Consider the following 20569-nt stretch of genomic DNA (forward strand, 5'->3'; position numbering starts at 1 on the left):
GTAATTATTTACTTTTTATGCTCTCACTTTTAAGTATACATAAAAGATCAGATTTAGTAGTGTCTTAATGATTTGACAAAGTATACTAGTAGTAGTCTGATAACAAATATGTAGTAGCTCTTGTATTATAGGTGTGACCAAATGTAATTCATATAAACTTGTTAATATTTACTTGAGTAAACGTAATTACGGCTAGAGATATTCATGTACATGTATTTTAAAATTTATTGCAGGAGGGTTGTTTCCTGTTTTTAGAACCATTGTTAAAAACCATAAATACACATTAGTTTATATGTATAAAAGCAATGTCTTAAAATCACAAAGACATCAGTCAAAACAAAATATTCGATGTTTATAAAGGAATATTACACATGTAAACAGGGCAATAACATCGATTCAAAAATAAACTACCGATGTCTATTTATCATATTAACATCGGTTATTTAGAAAAAAATCGATGTCTATTGTTCAAATTGACATCGGTTATTTAGAAAACAATCGATGTCTATTGTTCAAATTGACATCGGTTCTTTAGAAATAACTGATGTCTAACAGGTATGACACATTGGTTTTTTATTTGTAATCGATGTTAATTCAAAAATATTGCTTATGTGCTATAGTTTTAAATAGGCCTAATCGTCCTAATATTGCATTTCTGAACTTGACATTACTCAATTAGATAACAAGAATATGAATTAGACATCAGAAATTTCCCAAAAACGTTGTGTAAGATTACTTAGACATCGGTTTTTAACCGATGTCTATGAGAAAATATCTTTAACATCAGTCGCGAAGACATCATACATTTTTTACATAGACATCTGTTTTAACCGATTTCTAAGGTGTTTTATCTAGTAGTGCCATTCCGTTTTATCGTTGATTGTCGTTAGCGACATTTTTTTTTATTGCAAAAGTAAACAGATATTCATTGAGATTACGTAATTATTCTTTATCAGATTCACCTGTTTTACCTTTGTTGATACTTGTACATATATAGTGTCATATATAATGTGGATTTGCTGAGAAATCATGGATCATACTCGTTTTACTCCCTTTATCTTTCAATTCAGCTAGAGAATGAAGTCTGTTCATACTCGAGTGGTAAAGAAGCGAGTGAAAAGACGAGAACCTCTGGAACCAAAGGTGTTAACACCAATTCAGGAGGAGAGCTTTGAGTTACCTTCCTAGGTGTATTTTATGTAGTATATGTGTATGTTAAAATTGAACTAGTTGTAAAATTTAATGAGACTTTTGGGTTGTAATGTGTTTCTTATCAGAGTTGTGTTGAGAATATAAGTTGGAATGTAATAATAGTGATGTTTGTCTTCTTATTTCATACCAAAACCTGAGATCGATCCTTAGTATTTAGATGGGGTCAGATGCATGTTTATTTAGATATATTATACAGGTTGATTTATGTTTATATTTAGCAAGTAACCCCCAAATCTAGACCCTAGATTTGGAGGGTGTTATAGGTTGACATCAGAGCTATAGGTTTTGGTCTCTAAAATAAGAATAACAGAATTAAGATAGGATAAGAAGATTACATGAAATAGGAATAGAATTATAAAGGCTCATATTGAGTTATTTTAGGGGATGTAAGAATATTGTTGGAAAAGTTAGAATTTTGATGGATTTTCGAAATAGACGGTTAATTTTTTTTTATACCATGATTATTTTAGTAGATGGAGACTTCATCGGAGCGCCACTGACGTGAGCTTATACCTATCCATCCAGCCCTGATAGCACCTGTTTCGGCCCCTGTAGCCCCTCTACATATATTTGCACCAGCTCCTATAGCATTTCAGATGCCAGTTATGGAGAAAATAGGGGAGGCACAAGAGGTGGATCAGTCGGTCGACCAGGACATACCTTTAAACCCAGGTCCAAATATAGCACAGCAGGGGATAGAAGAGGCAATTGGAGCTAGTTCATGGGCATCAATAGGCCATATTAGGGAGCCACGTATTGTTCCTTATCGACATTATGCTCATCTGAGTGAGGTACATAACTTTTAGAGAGCCCAGTGTGCGGAGATATTGGGTATGATTGATCGACGAGAGGTAGGTCTATAGAGCAGCTTTGGAGCCAGACTATTTTCTTCATGAGAGGATCAGGAACATTGACAGAGGTGCTACTTGCGAGATAGAGACATTGGTTTATGGCGGTGATTACTCTTGTGCGTATTATCGTCATGCAGTTAGGATTTCTAGGGCTATACTAGTTGCACTCTGACAAGAGGTGGGATCGGGAGCTCAGCTGGATCCTTGACGACTTGATTACTCTGAGAGATGTTAGATGTGAGATATGTATGATATGTATATAGAGGCATGTTGTAGACTGTAATGGTGGGGTTAGCTGTGTATACCTCGCACTTTTAGTTTGTTATATATATCAAATAATAGTTTGTAGTATGAGGTACCTTGTATCAAGCATTCATACCTGCTGCTGGTGTGCTGGTTATATATAAAATAAACCGTTCTATAGACTTCTTTTGTTTAAATTTCAGATTCATTATTCAGTTTCTGCATTATTTACATTTCCCTATATATCATGTAGTCCTTTTTCATATTTCCATATTATGTTTGACCTGTGAGAGGAAGATCAAATTATTTGGTAATGATGGTGTGTGGAACAGGGTTGAAAAAAAGAGAAAATAGAGAAGTTTATATGTTTACATTTCTTGTTCCAGTAAAAAGTTTAAATTATTTTTTATACTTATTGATTATAAGTTTGTTTAGCAGATTATTAAATGAATTGCTTGTCTTATCACCAGAATATGGCACCTAAATGAAAGACCAGGACAGGGAACACGAATAATGACCCTGAGGATCATACTAACCCATCTATGACCCAAATGTTAAACCTTATGCAACAACAAATGGCTATGATGTAGCAACCGATACACCAACAACAAAAATTTCAATAACAACAATTGTTACCACAACAACAACAAAACCCACAACTACCACAACAAGTCATACCTGCTGTTACTTTTAAGCAATTCGAAGCAGTGAAGCCACTAGATTTTGAGGGTTCTGCGGATCCAACTAAGGCTAGGACTTAGTTGAAAGAGATTGAAAAAGCTTTTGCATCAGTAAAGGTTGGGACATACCAAAAAACTGAATTCACTAGTTATTTTGTAAGGGGTGAAGCCAATTATTGGTGGGAATCGAAAAATTCCTTAAAGGGGACTGAGATTGTTACCTGGAAAAGGATTTACTGAACTATGTTTAGAAAAGTATTTTCTGTGTTATATAAAAAATTAGATGGAGCTGAAGTTTTTGGAATTAAAACAAGGGAATTTGACAATGGCAGAATATTAAGTGATGTTTACTAAGTTATCCAGGTTTGTGCCGGATCGGGTGGATATGGAGAAGAAGCAAGCAAAAATATTTCAACAAGGATTAAAGTCATGGATTCAAAGTGGAGTGGCAGTTTTTGAGTTAATGATGTATACCACAGTTGTTCAAAAGGCCATGATCACTGAAGGTGAAAGTGAGATGTCATAAAAAGAAAGGGGACAAGGAAAGGTTTAATAAGAAGCCGGGTTTTCAATATAAGACAAATATAAATTTTAGAAGGCCAAATCAGGGGAATAGAGGGCAAGGAAATCGTTTCCAAATTACCATTGCCAGAATGCAAGATTTGCGGCCGAAAGTATACAGGGGTGTGTATAAGCCAAAGTCACATGTTTCAAATGTAATCCTCAAGGGTATATTTGGCGTCGTCGGTCGACCAGGACATACCTTTAAACCCAGGTCCAAATATAGCACAATAGGGGATAGAAGAGGCAATTGGAGCTAGTTCATGGGCATCAATAGGCCATATTAGGGAGCCACATATTGTTCCTTATCGACATTATGCTCATCTAAGTGAGGTACATAACTCTTAGAGAGCCCAGTGTGCGGAGATATTGGGTGTGATTGATCGACGAGAGGTAGGTCTATATAGCAGCTTTGGAGCCAGACTATTTTCTTCATGAGAGGATCAGGAACATTGACAGGGCTGCTACTTGCAAGATAGAGACATTGGTTTATGGCGGTGATTACTCTTGTGCGTATTATCGTCATGCAGTTAGGATTGATAGGGCTATACTAGTTGCACTCTGACAGGAGGCGGGATCGGGAGCTCAGATGGATCCTTGACGACTTGATTACTCTGAGAGATGTTAGATGTGAGATATGTATGATATGTATATAGAGGCATGTTGTAGACTATAATGGTGGGGTTAGGTGTGTATACCTCGCACTTTTGGTTTGTTAGATATATAAAATAATAATTTGTAGTATGAGGTACCCTGTATCAAGCATTCACCCCTGCTACTGGTGTGCTGGTTATATATAAAATAAACCCTTCTGTAGACTTCTTTTGTTTAAATTTCAGATTCATTATTCAGTTTCTGCATTATTTACATTTCCTTATATATCATGTAGTCCTTTTTCATATTTCCATATTATGTTTGACCTGTGAAAGGAAGATCAAATTATTTGGTAATGATGGTGTGTAGAACAGGGTTGAAAAAAAAGAGAAAATAGAGAAGTTTATATGTTTACATTTCTTGTTCCAGTAAAAAGTTTAAATTATTTTTTATACTTATTGATTATAAGTCTGTTTAGCAGATTATTAAATGAATTGCTTGTCTTATCACCAGAATATGGCACCTAAATGAAAGACCAGGACAGGGAACTGAAAGGGATGTGTCCTAAGTCCAATCATGTATGATGATTTAGGAATAACTTTTATGTAATCTGTTTTGATTTCATTGATATTAATAAAAGACTTGTTTTGGTTTTATTGAGGGCTTTTCTATTTAAGTGTTTAAATAAGATGTACCATAATTTAGAGTAAAGCTTTTTATGGATTATGATGAGATCATAATAATGAGACCTAAAAGAAGATAACTCTAAACTTAAATATTTCCTCGTCGTAGGATTACTAACTGGCAATTAGTAATCCGCAAAGATCGGTACATACTATGCTTGCTTCATTATGAAGGATGTCTGTTCTCATAGACATTTGTGTGGTGACACTATAGCTAGTATGTAGGTGCTTATTATAGAATAAGTTCACTGAACATGACTCACACAGCTGAACAACTGATGGAGTTCACTCACGTGTCAGCAGTTGTTCATCTAGTGATAGGTGTACAAGTATCCTTAGAGTTGAGGTCATCATAGTCATCTTGTGTACACTGAACTATGCTTTGGTTTAGTTCTTAGTCTCTAGGGACAATTATAAGGGCTCTACTGGGTATAGGAATTTATACACGAAGATAGTGTATGATCAATAAAGGATCTACCCCTTCCAGTGAAAGAAGAGAATGTTCAATGCTGATCCACTTATGCTAGTTCAGGAATCTCTGGCCAGAGTGAATGAAATTAGAAAGGAGTTTCTAATTTACATTAAATAGAACTAAGCATAGTAAATGAGAAAGCAAATGATTAAATAAGATAGGCTTGACACAAGTTCCATGTCTTGTATTTAATCGTGACATTGCAAGGTAGAAGGAATTTATTGTACGGTAACTACTCACTGAATAGGTTCTTGGTATTCTAAGCAGTGAATTCGTATTATCCGGATAGTCGCGATGTGCTGAGAAGTATCCCTCACGATGTAGAATAAATATGATTAATTTATTAATTAATCATATTTAATGAATTAGAGAATTTATATAAATAATGATAAAATAGTTTTATTATTATTTATTTCTACTACCGGCTTAATATTGAACCTACAGGGTCACACCATAAAAGAGAATGATTTAATGGTGGAGGAATTAATTAATAATGGTTGGTAATTATTTATTTGTGAAATAAATAATTAATTAGCAGATTTAATAATTGATTAAATGAGATTTAATTAATTCTTAATATTATTAATTAAGAATTTAATTTTGGAAATTAAATCAAGTGAGAGAATTATTTTTCTAAAGTGTTTAGAAAAGGGATTAATGATTAAAAGGTGTTTTAATTATTAGTTAATTGGTTATTAAGAATAATCAAGTAAAGGGTTAATAATAATAATATTTTATGGAAAAATTTTAGCTAAAAATTTTACCTATAAATATACTATTATAAACCCTATTTGCCTCAACCCAAATAATTAACCATAATTCTAAAGTAGAACAAGAGGGAGGCAACTAATTCTCTCAACCTCTTCCTCCTCCATCACATTGTACTCTTGGTGGATACCGGTGGAGTGCTTCACACTTGAGGAGCAACTACTAGGGATTTCCTTTCATCGTTCTTGGATAGCTATTAAAGACCTCCATCTTTCCATTAAAGTAAAGCTTCTTAAGGTAAACATACTGAACTACGAATTAAATATTATTTTTCGCATGGATCCTGCGGAGGGTTTCCATTTTTTTTAAGATTTAAATTTACGTTTTCGTTGCGTTTATGTGCTAAAAACCCTTCAGGAACACGAATAATGACCCTGAGGATCATACTAACCCATCTATGACCTAAATGTTAAACCTTATGCAACAACAAATGGCTATGATGTAGCAACCGATACACCAACAACAAAAATTTCAACAACAACAATTGTTACCACAACAACAACAAAACCCACAACAACTACCACAACAAGTCATACCTGCTGTTACTTTTAAGCAATTCGAAGCAGTGAAGCCACTAGATTTTGAGGGTTCTGCGGATCCAACTAAGGCTAGGACTTAGTTGAAAGAGATTGAAAAAGCTTTTGCATCAGTAAAGGTTGGGACATACCAAAAAACTGAATTCACTAGTTATTTTCTAAGGGGTGAAGCCAATTATTGGTGGGAATCGAAAAATTCCTTAAAGGGGACTGAGATTGTTACCTGGAAAAGGATTTACTGAACTATGTTTAGAAAAGTATTTTCTGTGTTATATAAAAAATTAGATGGAGCTGAAGTTTTTGGAATTAAAACAAGGGAATTTGACAATGGCAGAATATTAAGCGATGTTTACTAAGTTATCCAGGTTTGTGCCGGACCGGGTGGATATGGAGAAGAAGCAAGCAAAAATATTTCAACAAGGATTAAAGTCATGGATTCAAAGTGGAGTGGCAGTTTTTGAGTTAATGATGTATACCACAGTTGTTCAAAAGGCCATGATCACTGAAGGTGAAAGTGAGATGTCATAAAAAGAAAGGGGACAAGGAAAGGTTTAATAAGAAGCCGGGTTTTCAATATAAGACAAATATAAATTTTAGAAGGCCAAATCAGGGGAATAGAGGGCAAGGAAATCGTTTCCAAATTACCATTTCCAGAATGCAAGATTTGCGGCTGAAAGCATACAGGGGTGTGTAATAAGCCAAAGTCACATGTTTCAAATGTAATTCTCAAGGGTATATTGGACACTATCTCTGTTGAATTCGTTATTCATATAGTATTCAAATCCTCATTGGTAAAATGATACCTTCAACTAGTTTGGGTCAATAACCTCTACTGTATAATAATAATTAGACATCATGGTTCTCACATGTGATTCCCCCTCATGGGAAACTGTTGGTGAGACTGCGTGGCTGTTTGAACAGTTACGTGATAACTTAACATGAGAACAACACTAGAACAAGACAGGTTAATAATACTACGACTACACAAGAAATCAGAAGAAATGAAGACAAGGCAAATATAAAGAATCAAAAGATTAGAAGTAATCTTCTAGTTTGTTTACAGGTTACTGAAAGAAGCTCATTAATATGTTCATGCCTCAGTGAAGAATAAAGGTTAAAGACTTTCAGGGTTTCAGAAATGATGAAGATTCAGTGTATAAGTATCACGGGAAGATTTTAGTGTATTAGCATTGATTGAAGATAGACAGTGTATGAAGCATAGAAATATGAAGAATTGAAGACATGGTATAGGCAGAGGTTCAAGAAGACAGCTGCAGTCTTGAAGTTATACTAAGTGAAAGGAGTTCATTTATATGTTCAAACATCAGTGAAGAACAGTGATTGAAGTATTCAAGATTGTAGTAGCAATGAAGATGTTGTATGAAATACCAGAAAGGATTCCAGTGAAAGTACAGTTGTTTATTGATAGTCATTGTTTGAAGCGATAAAGTTGTTGCAAGCATAACAATGTAATTAAGGCTATAATACGAAGACCTGAATCGGGGTCAGTCGTCTTTGATTTAGACCAGTTGCACTAGGCGTGAACAGCTCGTGAAAGAAATCTGGGTATTATTTATAGAAGAATTGTTAAGTTGAGGAACGTACTTGGATTGAACGTTTATCTGTTAAAGTACAAGAAGAGGTGCCCAGGGTATGCAGCTAAACAGTTAGACGGAGTGGCCTAGTTTAAAGTTTAATTGTTAAATTAAATAAATATATTTAATGGACTTTAATATAATTTATTTAATAAAATTAAAATGATTTATTTTATAAACTTTAAATAAGTTTATTTTATAAATCTAAATTAGTTTATTTATATAAGTTATATTTAAGTTTATTTTATAAATTAATTTAGTACAATTTAAACTTAAAAAAATAAAAGAAAACAAAAAGAAAAAGAAAACAAGAAAATGAAATAAACAAAAAACCTGGCAACCAAATGGTCGCAGGTTAGAAGATCAGGAGGTTGGTTTTTGTTTTAGTTCAATTTGTTAGTCGCAGGTTGTGAGGTTAACAAACAAGGAACTATGACCTTGTTTTGGTCGTAGGGTACCACAATAAGGTCGCCAGTTTAGTTTTGTTTAATAAACTGTACTATTTTATTTACTAGTCGCAGGTTAGCTGTTTTTGAGAATAAAAGATCCTTGGTCGCAGGTTAAAAAAAAAATTTCCAATCGTCTCTTACTCCTCAGCCACATCTTTGTTGATACATTCAATTAATTTGTGTGGTTCAATTTCAGCCACACATTTTTAATTGAATATAAGTCTATAATACAGCAGCAGAAGCATTCAACAATTGGAGTTGTTATGTTCATCATCTTTTCCCATGAGAGCTGGTGAAAAAAAAGCAAAGATTTTCAGAGAAGCTCAAGCAAATTGTATATATAACGACTCGTGTATTTTTATTTTATTTGGAAGTGTAATAAAGGTTTAAGTAAATAAATAAAAGGTGTATAATGGTTTTTGGCAGCAGTATTGATTGTGCTTAATTAATTATGATTTGTTGATATGTGGAATTGAATTGTGTGATTTATTAGTGAGTTACATGATTTTATTTTGCTTGTAAAAGTGATTTTATTGTACTTTTAATTCTATAAATATTTGGGTTGCCTTTAAAATTGGTTTTCTAATTTTATAATTTCAATAATTATTTTTAGGATTTTATATAATTGAGAAATCAATATTTTCTTAATTATTCATTTTTTAAATGATTTTCTGAGTGTGTTAAATGCTAAAATCCATATTTAATTATGGGAATCTTTAAAAATTATGAAACTTATATTTTATTAAGTTCGTATTATTCTGAGAATTTTAAAATTGTTTTGGAAATTTTCGGAAGTTGTTTTAACCGCGCGTTGCTTCGTTATTTGTTAAAACGCGGGCATAAAGTGTGTTTTAAAGATTATTTTAAAATTTCGGAAGTTACATTTTTATTTTCTTCAGGATATTTATAATATATTAAGATGGTTTTTATGATTTTCTGGGATCATTTTAAATGTCACGGCGGTTCGATAAGTGCAATTTTCGGTCCGCGGATAATATTTGGACACGTGTCAATTTCATATATAAATGAATTGACATGTATCCTTTAATTTTGTGATACGTGTTGCAGCAGGAGCAATTATAAATAAAAAAATTAACAAACCCCCCCTCTTTCATCCCTGTTCTCGGCTCATTGTCTCTCTATCTCGATCTCTCTACAGTGTCTCTTCTCTCATCTCTCGTTATCTCTCATCTCTCCACTCTTCCTCCTCCTTTTTCTTTTTCGCTCTCCTATTGCTTCTCGCTACGGTTGCCGTCATCATTTTCCGGTGGGTTCTTTTTCCGGCCACTCGGTTTTGCTTCTCTGTTCATCCGTATATGCTTGTGTGTGTGTGTTGTGATTGTGTGTGTGTTGTGTGTGTCGTGTGTGTGAGTTGTGTGTGTTGTTTGCGGTGTGTGCGCGCGAGCCGCGGTGTGTGTGTGCTGTGGTCGTGTTGGTTCCTGTGCTGTGCTGTTTCCCTGTGTTGGATTCTGTTGGGCTCGATTCTGTTGGTTCTGTTGGGCCTATTATTGGGCCTGGCAGTTGGGTTTTGTTGTTGGGCCTTATTGGGCCGTTTGGGTGTTGTTGGTTTGGATTGTGCAGATTTTAATTTAATTTCTTTTATTGCAGGGAATTATTGATTAATATTCGTGATATTAATTATTCGTGTTGGAATTGGTTTTACAATAATCGGTATAATTTATTTGGGAACCCGTAATATATCGGGCGCCAATAAATTGTGCCGCCGTTGACGATGAACTTCGGTGAGTCAACGGTGGACGGTGATGACGATGTTCTGAGTCCTAAATTCTATAAATAAATAAAATAAAATAATTATGTAAAATATGTTTGGATTTAAATAATTAATTTTGATTGGTGTTGGGTTGTACGGAATAATGCTGTGGATTGTTGAGAATTGTTGACGTCGATTATAATCGACAGGTAGTCATATAAATAAAGAAGTTGGTGCCAAAATTTTCTAAAAATATACTTGTAATCGTACATAATTATGTGTTACGTGTTACCCCTATTTATGTTCGAGAGATGTGATTACATGTTTATGTGTATAATAATAATAATAATACGAGTCGGGTTGTCGGATTTGGGTTATTGGGATTTGAGGATATCAAGCATGTCAATATAACTAATTTGGGTATTTTGGTAATTGTAGATCCCAGTCGAGTTGTTCCAGGATCAAAGTCAGTGTGAAAGCTACTTAGGGTTTTGTAAAGCGTTACAAGGCAATTACCCCTGACCATTCTTTTATGGTTCAGTGCATATGAATAGCTAAATGTTTTATTCTCGTAATAGAACAGAAACATTTTAAGTTACGTATCCCCTGTAGTTATAAATCACTATTTTCAAATGGTTTAGGGGAGAAGTAACTTCGAAAGGTACCTATCTCGAATGAAATAAATTGCGAACTGGATTTTATATGTGTGCTGGTTAAATAAATGATTTTGAAAATGAGATAGGTACAAGTGTTTTGAAAACTGGATAAAACGGTCAGATATGGGATACATTGGGGCCAGAGTAGGCCTATTGAGGTGGCGTAAGAGGCTAATTCAGTTGCGTGCACTATAAAACTGATTAGTCCAGCAGGTTAGAGACCTAGCTAGTCCCTGAGTTCCGGAACAGGTAAATGGGATGGCAGTTAGAGCCGTCTGGTGTTGATAGCCTGATCAGCTGTCTTCACATATCTGCTATGTATCTGATTGGGATTTGTGAATTATATAAAAGCATGATTGATTGATACAACGATTTTATAAAATGATTAGCATGCTAAAATTGGACTCTGTTATTACGCAGCACACTACTATGTTGTTTCACAAAGCATGCTAATTAGTGTTATCCAGTTGCTTTGATTATCATTATGAAATGTTAATATTATGATTACAGCTCTGTTCCCGTTATTGTTACATTACTGTTTTAATCTGTTATTCATATTTGGTACTGCTGAGCTATTATGCTCACCCTTACAAACTGTTATGTATATTTCGCAGATGCCTAGAAGATCAGTCAGACCGACCCGTGTTCCCGCCCCTACTGGACCTGGCTCCTCCGAGGTAGTTTGTATCTGACCATGAGGTCTGAGGAGTTGCTGAATAGAGTTAATGTGTCTTAGATATTGAATAAAGAGTTTGTAATAATGAGAACCTGAATTATACTTGAACCTGGATCGGATCTTGGTTCGGGGTCAATTTAGTATATTTTAATAATAATTTTGTTGTTTATATTTTTGCGTCACAGTTGGTATCAGAGCTACAGGTTCAAGTCCCTGATTCAGGTTAGGGATTGTGTCAAGTAGGTGATAACGTGAGTCTTTAAGTGTGAGTCAGCAACTCATATAGAGGAGCAAACCTTTAGAGTCAGTCGAGGATTCCGACGGCGTTACGCTGGCATCTATTAAATGTTTTGATATAATTGCCTTGACCTGGTTGTGTCTTGCCTGTATATTTATTATGTTGGCAGTGGCCTATTACGATTTCGAGTTCTCCATCTCGGGAGAATCCTTCTGATTCGGATAGCTCGGATTCTGAGAGACCCCATGATGTTGTTACTGAGGAAACCCCTATACCTCCTCCCCTAGTTCCTTCTTTTGTGCCTCGAGACATCCCTGGATCTGGTCCTCATCCCCGTTGGGTACGTAGGTCTGTGTCTGCTGTCAGGGATTTCCCTCCCGGCTGCGGTCCCAGTTCTTCCATGATGAGACCTCCGGTACCTTCTGTGGCCCCTAGTGGTACTTCTTCACCGATCCCTTATCATGTCCATAGGGCAGTGAATACTTTCTTTATCAGAGATCAGAGTCCAGAGTTTGCTGCCCAGTTGGACCAGGTACCTATTACACCATTTCAGGGTATTTCTGCCCCTTCCCCTGAGGTGCGAGCCCGTGTGAGAGCATTGACCCAGATGGCTGTAGAGAGGGCTAGATCTGTCGACCGTTTCATTAGTTCAGAGTTCAGAGCTGTGCAGTATCAGGACCTAGTGAACTGGCTAGTGTTTGAGCTAGGTTCCATTGGTGGCAGTGATAGTGGCTAGACAGAGCTGCAGTAGAGGGATGCAGAGCTTAGAGTTAACCTCCAGGAGTTCTGCAGTTGTTTACCTTGTATATGTATATTATGTTGTGATAGGTTGTAGTAGGCGAGGCTGTTATGACAGCCAATTTTGGTGTGTATTCGGATGGTTCTTTTTAGTTGGATTTTCAGTTGTACTAGTTGGATTCTGTTGGTTACTGTAGTTCAGATGCTTTATATTATTGTTCAGCTTTTATATATTGTGCTTTGCTATTATTGTTGTTATTATTATTGTTATTTCTGTTGCTGGCATTTTTAGACTATAATCATTCACTCAGGACGGATCCAATTATAATGGGGGATGAGAATATTGTCTTAGTGGCAACGCTCTCTTGATGCATAAATATAAACTGCTGGAGCAATCCATTTTCTTATATATGACTATCATGTTTCAGGAGATGCCACCAAAGAGAAATTCTCAGCCCAATAACGGATCTGCTGGGGATCCTTCCATGGGTGACTTGATGAACTTGTTGCGTCAGCATACTATACAGTTGGCCCAACAGCAACAACAATTCCAGCAGCAGCAGCAACAATTGCAACAACAACAACAACAGCAACAGCAGCAACTACAAATTCAATAGCAGCATAAGATGAAAGGGGCAAATCAAGGTGTTAGTTTTAAGTCTTTTCAAGCAGTGAAGCCCCCAGAGTTTAAAGGAGAAGTAGATCCTGTCGCTGCCAGGATATGGTTAAAGGAAATGGAAAAGGCGTTTGCACTCACCAAGGTGAGTGAGGATTTAAAAACTGATTATGCTACTTATTTTCTGAGGAATGATTCGAATTATTGGTGGGAATCTACACGAGCCTTAGAAGGAGAAGGTCCAGTTCCCTGGACCAGATTTACAGAATTGTTTTTGGAAAAATACTTTCCAGCCTGTCTCCAAAGTCAAATGGAGATGCAATTTTTGGAGCTGAAATAAGGAAATAGGAGTGTCACGGAATATGAAGCGAAGTTTACGGAGTTGGCCCGTATAGCACCGGAATATGTGAATTCAGAAGCCCAATGAGCGAAGCGGTTTCAACAAGGGTTGAAGCCAGAAATAAGGAGTGGAGTTGTAGCCTTACAGCTTAAGACTTATACTTCGGTAGTCCAGGCTGCCTTGGTAATAGAGAGTGATCAGAAGTTAGCTGCAAAGGAGCAGGGTGAGAAGAAGAGGAAATTTGAAAGTGGACCTGCAAAGTCAAAATTAGGAATAGCAAGTCGAAAGTTCCAGCGTTGGTTTGGCAAGAATAAGAATAAAAAGTTTAAAGGGCAGAACTTTCCCCAAGTTAAGCCTGGTACAACATCAGTTAACTCTGCCCCGACGAGGATGAGTAAGCCAGTGGTTGATTGTAAGACGTGTGGGAAAAAGCACAGTGGACAGTGTCGAGAGAATGTTAATTGTTTTAAATGTGGACAGAAAGGTCACTATTCCACGGAGTGTAAGTCTGAGATTCAAGGAGTTACATGTTTTAGTTGCGGCAAAGTGGGACACATAGCTAGGAATTGCAAGTCAGTGACTCAAGGTAATGTTGGAAAGAGTGTGTCCCAAGGACCAGCAACCAGTACTGTGAGAGCTAGGACTTTTAAGATGACCCAGAAGTCTCCAGTTCATGATTCTGATGTGGTGGCAGGTATGCATACTCTTAATTCCGTACCTGTTAATGTTTTGTTTGATTTGAGAGCGTCCAAATCTTTTATATCTGTGAATTGTGTGAATAAAATGCGATTGATGTTAGAAGACTTAGATGAACCTCTAACTATAGAAGTGGCTAATAAAGATAAAGTACCTGTAAAGCAATTTTGTCCTAGTTGTTTCCTAGAAATTTCGGGGTATATGTTCCCTGTTGACTTAATACCCTTCGAGTTGGGAGACTTTGATGTTATTTTAGATATGGATTGGTTGTCTCGATATAGGGCAAATATTGATTGTAAGAAAAAGAGAGTTGTTATGTACACCTCAGATAATAGAAGGATCAGTTACCAAGGGCAGAGGCAAGATAGGAAGTTTCTCTCAGTAATGCAAGCAAGAAGATTGCTAAGGCAAGGATGTGAAGCGTACTTGGCTCATGTAGTGGATACCAAGAAAGAGACCCCCATTTTGGATGAGATCCCTATAGTAAGAGAATTCCCTGATGTTTTTCCAGAAGAATTACCAGGATTGCCGTCTGATCATGAGATAGAGTTTTCCATTGATTTGATACCTGGAGCTGAACCAGTTTCTAAGGCTCCATACAGAATGGCCCCGATGGAAATGAAAGAATTGGCTAAGCAACTTCAGGAATTATTGGATAAAGGAGTTATTCGACCTAGTGTTTCCCCGTGGGGTGCTCCAGTGTTATTTGTGAAGAAAAAGGATGGAAGTATGAGATTATGCATTGATTACAGAGAACTGAACAAGTTGACGGTAAAGAATAAGTATCCTTTACCGTGAATCGATGATTTGTTTGATCAGCTTAAGGGAGCATGTTACTTTTCAAAGATTGACTTAAGATCTGGCTATCATCAATTGAAAATAAAGCCAGAGGATATCCCCAAGACTGCATTCAGAACAAGGTATGGCCATTACGAGTTTCTAGTAATGTCGTTTGGATTGACGAATGCGCCAGCGGCTTTCATGGATTTAATGAATAGGGTATATAAGGAGTATTTGGATAAATTTGTTATTGTATTTATTGATGACATCCTCATATATTCGAAGAACCCAGAAGATCACGTAGTACATCTGCAGATTGCCCTTCAAAAGTTAAGAGAAAAGAAATTGTATGCTAAGTTTTCTAAGTGTGAGTTTTGGCTGACGGAAGTACAGTTCCTTGGTCACGTAATAAGTAAAGAAGGTATCAAAGTAGACCCGGTAAAGATTGAAGTCGTATCAAAATGGGAGCAACCGAAGACACCAACGGAAATAAGAAGTTTTCTTGGATTAGCAGGATATTATCGAAGGTTTGTGAAAGATTTCTCGAAGATTGCATCCCCACTAACTATGTTGACCAGGAAGAATGAGAAGTTCGTTTGGACGGAAAAGTGTGAAAAGAGTTTCCAGGAGTTAAAACAAAGACTAGTGACGGCTCCAGTGCTAGCATTGCCAGATGAGACTGGAAACTTTGTAATTTATAGTGATGCTTCTTTGAAAGAATTGGGATGTGTGTTAATGCAGCATGACAAAGTGATTGCGTATGCCTCCAGACAGCTAAAGCCTCACGAGCAGAAATATCCGGTTCATGACCTTTAATTGGCAGCTATAATATTTGCTTTAAAGTTATGGCGTCACTACTTGTATGGCGAGAAATGCGATATTTACATGAATCATAAGAGCCTGAAGTACATATTCACACAAAAAGATCTGAACATGAGACAGAGAAGGTGGTTGGAATTGATTAAGGATTATGATTTTTCGATTAATTATCACCCGGGTAAAGCCAATGTAGTGGCTGATGCCCTAAGTAGGAAGGAAAAGCTGAATATGGCTAAGGTTGCGGAGGAATTGGCACGAGACTTGGAAAGAATGGAAATTGAAGTTCGAGAATCTAACGGAAGTCAAGAGCAACTATATGAAATTACTTTCCAACCGGCCTTGATGGAAAAGATTAGAAGATGTCAAGAAGGAGTTATGGAACAAGAGTTGGATACTTTGACAGGAGAAGAGTTGTGTACTCAAAAAGATAGTCAAGGTTTATATAGGTTTTCGTCCAGAGTTTGGATTCCTGATGTAACGGAGTTGAAGAACGAAGTATTGCAGGAAGCACATAACTCTAGGTTTTCTATCCACCCTGGTAGTACCAAAATGTACCAGGATTTGAAGAGAAATTTTTGGTGGCCAGGAATGAAGAAGGATATTTCCAATTTGGTAAGTAAATGTCACGTGTGTCAGACGGTGAAAGCAGAGCATCAACGATCGAGTGGATTGTTACAACCTTTGGAGATTCCCCAATGGAAATGGGAAGACATTGCTATGGATTTTGTAGTGGGATTGCCAAAGACGAGAGCGAATCATGATGCTATTTGGGTAATCATTGATAGATTGACTAAGTCGGCGCATTTCCTTCCGATTAATGAAATGTATTCGTTGGAAAGGCTAGTGAAGTTATACTTGGATGAGATAGTTACCAAACATGGAGTTCCTGTTTCTATAGTGTCGGATCGAGACCCGAGATTTAATTCCAGGTTTTGTACTAAATTCCAAGAGTGCTTAGGAACGAAATTGAATATGAGCACCGCTTATCATCCTCAGATGGATGGCCAAATTGAGAGGACGATTCAGACCATAGAAGATATGTTGAGAGTCTGTGTTTTAGATTTTAAGGGTAATTGGGATGAGCACCTACCCTTGATTGAGTTCTCGTACAATAATAGCTACCATGCCAGTATAGGGATGCCACCTTATGAAGCTTTGTATGGGCGTAAGTGCAGATCACCATTGTATTGGGATGAGGTAGGAGAAAAGAAAGTGTTAGGTCCTGAGTTGGTTCAGCAGACTAAGGATGCCATAGTGTTGATTCGGAAAAGGTTGGAAGCAGCTCAAGATAGACAAAGAAAATATGCAGATTTACATAGAAAAGACATAGACTTAGAGATAGGAGCTCTGGTGTTACTAAAGGTATCACCTTGGAAAGGGTTAGTACGATTTGGTCAGAAGGGTAAACTTAGCCCTAGATTCATAGGACCCTTTGAGGTTTTGAAGAAAGTGGGAAAGGTCGCTTATGAGATAACGTTACCACCACAGTGGCAGCACATTTATAATGTATCCCACGTGTCTATGTTGAAGCCCTATGTTCCTAATTCAAATCAAGTCATAGAATACGAACCGATTGAGCTTCAACCAGATTTGTCCTATGTAGAACAACCGGTTCAAATCCTAGACCGTAAGGAACGAGTCCTTAGGAATAAGTCAATTCCTATAGTAAAAGTTTTGTGGAGAAATCCTCGAGTAGAAGAGTCTACTTGGGAATTAGAGTCAGACATGCTTGATAAATATCCTCATTTGTTTAGTTGAGTCAGATTCTAGGGACAGAATCTTTTTAAGGGGGAAAGGATATAACGACTCGTGTATCTTTATTTTATTTGGAAGTGTAATAAAGGTTTAAGTAAATAAATAAAAGGTGTATAATGGTTTTTGGCAGCAGTATTGATTGTGCTTAATTAATTATGATTTGTTGATATGTGGAATTGAATTGTGTGATTTATTAGTGAGTTACATGATTTTATTTTGCTTGTAAAAGTGATTTTATTGTAATTTTAATTCCATAAATATTTGGGTTGCCTTTAAAATTGGTTTTCTAATTATATAATTTCAATAATTATTTTTAGGACTTTATAAAATTGAGAAATCAATATTTTGTTAATTATTCATTTTTTAAATGATTTTCTGAGTGTGTTAAATGCTAAAATCCATATTTAATTATGGGAATCTTTAAAAATTATAAAACTTATATTTTATTAAGTTCGTATTATTCTGAGAATTTTAAAATTATTTTGAAAATTTTCGGAAGTTGTTTTAACCGCTCGTTGCTTCGTTATTTGTTAAAACGCGGGCATAAAGTGTATTTTAAAGATTATTTTAAAATTTCGGAAGTTACATTTTTATTTTCTTCAGGATATTTATAATATATTAAGATGGTTTTTATGATTTTCTGGGATCATTTTAAATGTCGCAGCGGTTCGATAAGTGCAATTTTCGGTCCCCGGATAATATTTGGACACGTGTCAATTTCATATATAAATGAATTGACACGTATCCTTTAATTTTGTGATACGTGTTGCAGCAGGAGCAGTTGTAAATAAAAAAAAAATTTAACAACCCCCCCTTTCATCCCTGTTCTCGGCTCATTGTCTCTCTATCTCGATCTCTCTACAGTCTCTCTTCTCTCATCTCTCGTTATCTCTCATCTCTCCACTCTTCCTCCTCCTTTTTCTTTTTTGTTCTCCTATTGCTTCTCGGTGTGGTTTCCGTCATCGTTTTCCGGTGGGTTCTTTTTCCGGCCACTGAGTTTTGCTTCTCTGTTCATCCGTATATGCTTGTGTGTGTGTGTTGTGATTGTGTATGTGTGTTGTGTGTGTCGTGTGTGTGAGTTGTGTGTGTTGTTTGCGGTGTGTGCGCGCGAGCCGCGGCGCGTGTGTGTTGTGGTCGTGTTGGTTCCTTTGCTGTGCTGTTTCCCTGTGTTGGATTCTGTTGGGCTCGATTTTGTTGGTTCTGTTGGGCCTATTATTGGGCCTGGCAGTTGGGTTTTGTTGTTGGGCCTTGTTGGGCCGTTTGGGTGTTGTTGGTTTGGATTGTGCAGATTTTAATTTAATTCCTTTTATTGCAGGGAATTATTGATTAATATTCGTGATATTAATTATTCGTGTTGGAATTGGTTTTACAATAATCGGTATAATTTATTTGGCAACCCGTAATATATCGGGCGCCAATAAATTGTGCCGCCGTTGACGATGAACTTCGGTGAGTCAACGGTGGACGGTGATGACGATGTTCTGAGTCCTAAATTCTATAAATAAATAAAATAAAATAATTATGTAAAATATGTTTAGATTTAAATAATTAATTTTGATTGGTGTTGGGTTGTACGGAATAATGTTGTGGATTGTTGAGAATTGTTGACGTCGATTATAATCGACGGGTAGTCTTATAAATAAAGAAGTTGCTGCCAAAATTTTCTAAAAATATATTTGATCGTACATAATTATGTGTTACGTGTTAGCCCTATTTATGTTCGAGAGATGTGATTACATGATTATGTGTATAATAATAATAATAATAATAATAATAATAATAATAATAATACGAGCCGGGTTGTCGGATTTGGGTTATTGGGATTTGAGGATATCAAGCATGTCGATATAACTAATTAGCGTATTTTGGTAATTGTAGATCCCAGTCGAGTTGTTCCAGGATCAAAGTCAGTGTGAAAGCTACTTATGATTTTATAAAGCGTTGCAAGGCAAGTACCCCTGACCATTCTTTTATGGTTCAGTGCATATGAATAGCTAAATGTTTTATTCTCGTAATGGAACAGAAACGTTTTAAGTTACGTATCCCCTGTAGTTATAAATCACTGTTTTCAAATGGTTTAGGGGAGAAGTAACTTCGAAAGGTACCTATCTAGAATGAAATGAATTGCGAACTGGATTTTATATGTGTGCTGGTTAAATAAATGATTTTGAAAATGAGATAGGTACAAGTGTTTTGAAAACTGGATAAAACGTTCAGATATGGGATACATTGGGACCAGAGTAGGCCTATTGAGGTGGCGTAAGAGGCTAATTCGATTGCGCGCACTATAAAACCGATTAGTCCTGCAGGTCAGAGACCTAGCTAGTCTCTGAGTTCCGGAACAGGTAAATGGGATGGCAGTGAGAGCCGTCTGGTGTTGATAGCCTGATCAGCTGTCTTCACATATCCGATATGTATCTGATTGGGATTTGTGAATTATATAAAAGCATGATTGATTGATACAGCGATTTTATAAAATGATTAGCATGCTAAAATTGGACTCTGGTATTACGCAGCACACTACTATGTTGTTTTCACAAAGCATGCTAATTAGTGATATCCAGTTGCTTTGATTATCACTATGAAATGTTAATATTATGATTACAGCTCTGCTCCCGTTATTGTTACATTACTGTTTTAATCTATTATTCATATTTGGTACTGCTGAGCTATTATGCTCACCCTTGCAAACTGTTATGTATATTTTGCAGATGCCTAGAAGATTAGTCAGACCGACCCGTGTTCCCGCCCTTACTGGACCTGGCTCCTCTGAGGTAGTTTGTATCAGACCATGAGGTCTGAGGAGTTGCTGAATAGAGTTAGCGTGTCTTAGATATTGAATAAAGAGTTTGTAATAATGAGAACCTGAATTATACTTGAACCTGGATCGAATCTTGGTT

This window comes from Apium graveolens, chromosome 9, assembly GCF_009905375.1.
Source record: "Apium graveolens cultivar Ventura chromosome 9, ASM990537v1, whole genome shotgun sequence".
In the NCBI taxonomy this organism is placed as follows: Eukaryota; Viridiplantae; Streptophyta; class Magnoliopsida; order Apiales; family Apiaceae; genus Apium; species Apium graveolens.